The sequence below is a fragment of the Piliocolobus tephrosceles genome, chromosome 1, assembly GCF_002776525.5.
Source record: "Piliocolobus tephrosceles isolate RC106 chromosome 1, ASM277652v3, whole genome shotgun sequence".
In the NCBI taxonomy this organism is placed as follows: domain Eukaryota; kingdom Metazoa; phylum Chordata; class Mammalia; order Primates; family Cercopithecidae; genus Piliocolobus; species Piliocolobus tephrosceles.
The window spans coordinates 27,821,017-27,827,023 of record NC_045434.1 but is presented as its reverse complement, the minus strand read 5'-3'; positions in this window follow the sequence as shown (position 1 = coordinate 27,827,023).

Below are 6,007 nucleotides of genomic sequence, written 5' to 3'. Positions count from 1 at the left end.
TGTCCTGTTGATGGGCAATTTGTTGGGTTTACTAACTCCTTGACACTCCTTTTTCTATACCCCTGCACATTACTCTCTCCTGATTTCCTTTTCTACCTTTCTAATTATTCCTTCTTAATTCTCCTTTTTCCCTTTCTCAACTAAGGTTCTTTTCCTATTTTCTTCTACAGTTCTTTCCTTCGTTTACTTCTTTCTTTTCCTATATGGTTCTACACCCTCTCCCTGGCTGGTTTCATCCCTGTCTATGGCTCCAGTGGCTATTTTTAACCATACTACTCTGAAATCTCTCTTTTCTGCCTTCCAGATTCAGATTTCCAGTTTCCTTGGGGACATCTTCACAGGCATCTCAAATTTAGCTCATCCTAATTTTTGTCACTATTTTGTACTCAAGACCTAGTCCTTTGGGATTACTTAGTTCAGATGGAAGAGTTGTGATCTACTCAGTTTCTCAATGGAAACAGTAATGTTTTCCTTGATTCTACCGTTCCATTTACCCTGTACATTCAGGTAGACACTTGTCCATCCTCCACACTACTGCCAGAGTTCTCTTCCTACAAAATTCAGGTCATATCATCGCCATTTCCTTAAGATCTCTGTGGTAGACATCATCAGTTACAAACTCAGCATGACATGTAAAGCTCTTTATTGTCTGACCTAGGCTTCCTATTCATCCTTATTTTCTACCACTTGCCTGTTTACATTCTTTACTCTTAGCACTGAACTTGTTTTACCATGTCTTTGAAGAATGTACTCTTTCTGCTTAGAATACTCTTTTTCATATTCTCCTGCATATTCATAGTCCAGATCAAATGGCACCTCCTCTGGGAAGCCTTTCTTGAGATGCCAGGACAAATTTCTCTGGCTCTCTACATTAGTCCCTTCACATCTCCTTTATGATTTTGGACACACACACACACACACACACACACACGTAATATTACTCATTATGAAGTGGGTAATACTCTTTGTAGGTATGATTAAATGCATTGTGCCCATTTTATATACATATGCATGTATAGTATATACATATATATTGTGCCCATTTTATACACATGCATGCATATTTATGTGTATTAGATACACATATAGATCAATAAAATAGGCACAATGCATTTAATCATATTTATGAAGAGTACCGCCTACTTAATATATGAAATGTATTGCGTAAGTAGTGATATAACTATGTCCTTTTGGCTCTCAATTCTCTCATGTGCTGTTTAGAGAAAGTAATAGCCAAATAGTTATTGGAAAGAACCTTGGATTGGAAAGCAGGAAGCTTAGCTTTGCCTCTATACTACCTCAAAGTTTCAATTTCCTCATTATAAAATAGGGCAGAGTGACATTAACAGAGGAAATGCCATATAAATTAATAGATAAATGTTTGTAAAAGATTCAGATGTGACACTATACAAATATAAGAGAGAAAAGAGAATCAACATTAGTGAATTCCTGTGACTACAATGCTGTATCTATTATTTTTATTGTTTTTATTTTTTAGAGACAGAATCTTGCTGTTACCCAGGCTCTAGTGTACACTGGTGTGACCATAGCTCATTATAACCTTGAACTCCTGGGCTCAAGTAATCCTCCCACCTTAGCCTCCCAAGTAGCTAGGACTACAGGTGCATGCCACCACACCTAATGTATCAGTACATTTGTAACCAAGCAGCTTGGGTTCAAACTGTGTTTTAAAACTTTGTTTTCTTTCCTCTTTTCTCCCCAATTTCAAGATATAACTTGGAGAAATCCAGCCTCAGAATGTGCTGTGAACCTCCACTCCCTTTCTTTTCCCATTCTATGCTCCCATGCCTTATGCACATTTATTAACTCAGATGCTTGTTAAGTGCTCACCAGTCTCACTTACCTGGTCATATATTTTCTTAGAAGCTTTGGGAGCCAGATCCTGACAGGGACAAGATACTTCTGGAATTCTCTTCCCAGTTAAGGCCAAAACTCACCCCTGGCTAGAAATTAATTGCAAGATGGACTGCAATTAATTTGTAACCTGGTTGAGCCCAGGATGGCACTGGCCCCTTCACCAAATGGAACAATAATTCAAGATAAGCCATTGGAGCACATCTTGCCACTTGACACCTCTAAGCCCTCTTCGTCTCCTGCATTCCAAACACCTGTCACTTAAAAACAAACAAACAAAACAAAACAAAAACAAAAACAAAACAAAACAAAACAAACCCTGTGTTCCTTCCACAAATTGAAGAGTGGAAATTTTGGGGAAAGAATTCTGCCCACTCTTCTCCTTGCTAACACGGATAATAAAACTCACTCTTTCTCTGTCACACTTCACTCTTGTTATGTTGGTATCTTTCTACAAATGGCAAGCAGCAGGACCCTTTTGCCAGTTACACATTTTGTGTTGCTATAAAGAAATACCTGAGACTGGGTAATTTATGAAGAAAAGAGGTTTATTTTGGTTCATCATTCTGCAGACAGTACAAGAAGCATGACACCCACATCTGCTTCTGGTGAGGCCTCAAGATGCTTACAATCGTGGCAGAAGGTGAAGGGGGAGCAGGCATGTCACATGGTGTGAAAGGGAGCACTAGAATCGGAGCAAGAGAGAGGAGAGGAGGTGCCAGTCTCTTTTAAACAACTATAATAGCTCTCATGTGAACTAATAGAATGAGAACTCACTCATTACCCTGGGGAGGGCACCAAGCCATTTATGAGAGAATCACTTCCCACAAGGCCCCACTTCCAACACTGGGGATCACATTTCAATGTGAGATTTGGAGGGGACACATGTCTCAATCGTATAACCTGGCTAATTTTTTAATGTTAATTTTTTTTTGTAGGACAGGGTTTTGCTATGTTGCTTAGTCTGGTCTCAAATTCCTGTGCTTAGGCAATCTTTGTGCCTGGGCCTCCTAAAATGCTGGGATTCCAGGTATAAACCACTTCTATTAACCCTATTTTAAAAATATGTTAATTTATGCTAGGATTTTAGAGGCAAAGTAAAACATTAAAAATATGGTTTCTTCTGTATCTCATGATGTAAAACAGAGTAGTTTTTTAACTGTGAGATTTGCTATCAATCTGACTGAAGAGCTGTGATTGTCTTTGGGAATCACCTGGCGAAAGAGTTTTGTTTAGTGAGTTTATTAATGGGTTTGTCTGGCATAGTCCTTACACTAGATTCAATCACAGATTGTATATACACACAAACATAGATTTCACGGATGAGCAGGCTGCCCAATCAGAAGAATGAGGTGCATGAGTTAGCTTTGAGTTAGCATGCTCCCTCGCCTTTTGTCACTCCTTAATGGCTCTGTTCTCACTTTGTTTTGCATAGTTGGTAAAGATGATGGGAAGAACCACACTTATGTCTACTTACTACACAGGACCAAATACACAGAGGTTATAAGCAGCATTCCATCAAATTCAATTTAGTGCAAAGTAATATTATCCGTATGACTCAATAAAATATCAAGAAGTCTGAATTACAAAAAAGTTTCTAGTTGGCCCAAATAAACTAAGTCTGAAGGGCTCAGCAGTCCACTTAGCCACACTTTCACCACAGTCTTGATTGTGGAGAACATCCCTCTAGTACCAGGTCTGAGGAGGGAACGAGACTTTCACACCCTGAAACATGTTCCAGAAACGGAGACCTCCACTCAAAATATTATTTTTCTTGTTCTTCCCAAGTGTATCTCTCCAAGATTCCAGATTAGTCTTCATTGGTAGTTCCCAGATTGAACAGAGGACTCAGAAATATGTGCATAGGATATTTGGAAAATCAGCTTATAATTCTTACAGATTCTTTCTGTTATACAATTTAGCATCATACTAAGCACAACACAACACTAGCATGTGTGTACACATACACACATGTACATGAGAATACTTTGGAGACACATCTGGTTTGAGCCAATTCTGATTAGGATAAATTATATATATTCTAAAAACAAACTGAGATAGTTTGGTATACATTTTTCTTTTCAAGTCTGAACTTTCTCTACTATGTCCTATCCATCTCTCCAGTTAGACAAATTGAGTTAGAATATTCATCCTGCTTTTATTAGATACAAATAATATGCATGTCATAAGCATCAATGTACTTACTATATTCTTTCCTAAGGGAATGTTAGAATTGTTCTTAATTTTGATGAAATCCAATTTACACAGTTTTTAAAATGAATATTGTGCATTTAGTAGTGTATGTAAGACATTTTTGCCTAACTCAAAGATTTTCATTTTCTGCTGGATGTTTTAGGGTTTTAGTTCTGTAATACTCTTTCAGTTACTTTTTATATATAGGGCAAAGTATTGACTGCAGGTGTTTTTTTTTTCATATCGCATGATATCCAATGATTCCAGCACCAATTGTTGAAAAGACTCTCCTGTCTTTACTGAATTTTCACCGTTGTCTATATCATGTGATTCTATTTCCAGACATTCCATTCTTTTTAATTGACCTATTGTTTATCTTCACAACATAACATACTGACTTGATTATTGTAGCTTCATAAAATAAGAAATTTTGAAATCGGAAGTTAGGTAGTATTAGTGCTCCACATTTTTTTGTTTTCTTTTTGAGACAGAGTTTCGCTGTTGTTTCCCAGGCTCAAGTGCAATGGCACTATCTCTGCTCACCACAACCTCCACTTCAAGCGATTCTCCTGTCTCAGCCTTCCAAGTAGCTGGGATTACAGGAATGCACCACCACATCTGGTTGATTTTGTATTTTTAATAGAGATGGGGTTTCTCCATGTTGGCCAGGCTGGTCTCGAACTCCTGACCTCAGGTGATCTGCCTGCCTCAGCCTCCCGAAGTACCAGGATTACCAGTGTAAGCCATTGTGCCCGGGCTTTTCAAAGTTATTTTTAACAATTCTAGGTCCTTTAAATACCTCATTAATTTTAGGATAAATTTCTATAAAAAAGTATGTTAGGAATATTGCATTGAAATTATGGATCAATTTGGGGATAATTGACATCACCACAATATTGGTGGTCCAACCCAAGATATAGTGTATCTCCATTTATTTTGACCTTTAATTTCTCTCTACTATGTTTTCTAGCTTTCAGTGTATAGTTTTTACCTTTCTTATGCTGGCTTATCCTAAATATTTAATATTGTTGGATGTTATAAATAATAGTTTACAATTTTCTATTTTTCCATTTACTGTTAGTATACAGAAATACAATTATTCTAGTAATTTTTACGTACAGTTCAAAATTTCTGCATAGACAATCATGTTGTCTAAGAATAAAGAAAGTTCTACTCCCATTCCACTTTTGATATCTCTTATTCCTCTTTTATTTCTTTATTGCACTGGCTAGAAACCCCAGTAGGATGCTGACTAGAAGTAGTGAGAACCAAGACCTTTATATTGTTCCTGATCTTAGAAATACTGCAGTTAATTTTTCACCATTGAGTATGATGTTAGCTGTAGGTTTTTCATAGATGCTCTTTTTCATGTTGAGGAAGTTTCCTTCTATCACTTTGTTGAGAGTTTTCTTCAGGAATGGATGTTGGCCTTTATCAGATGCTTTTTATGCATCTATTGAGATGATCATATGGTTCTTCATTTTCAGTTTACAAATGTGGTGAATTACATTGACTATTAAACCAACATTGCTTTCCCAGAATAATTCTTACTTGGTTATGGGATTCATTTTATATACTGTTGGATTATATTAACATTTGTTAAGAATTTTTGCATATGTCTTCATGAAGGATATTGATCTATATTTTACATTTTTAGATTGTGTTTGTCTTGTTTAGGTGTCAGGGCTTTGATGACCTCGTACAATGAGCTGAGGTTTATTCTGTCCTCTTTAATCTTCTGGAAAATTTTGCGTATAATTGGTATACTGCTTTCTTAAATATTTGACAGAATTAACCAGTGAAGCCATCTTGGCCTGTTGTTCTTTGTGGAAGAGTTTTTAAACTACAAATTCAAGTACTTTAATAGATTTAGGTCTATTCAGGTTATATGTTTCTTCTTGGGAGAGCTTTGGCAGTACGTATCTTTCAAGCAATATGT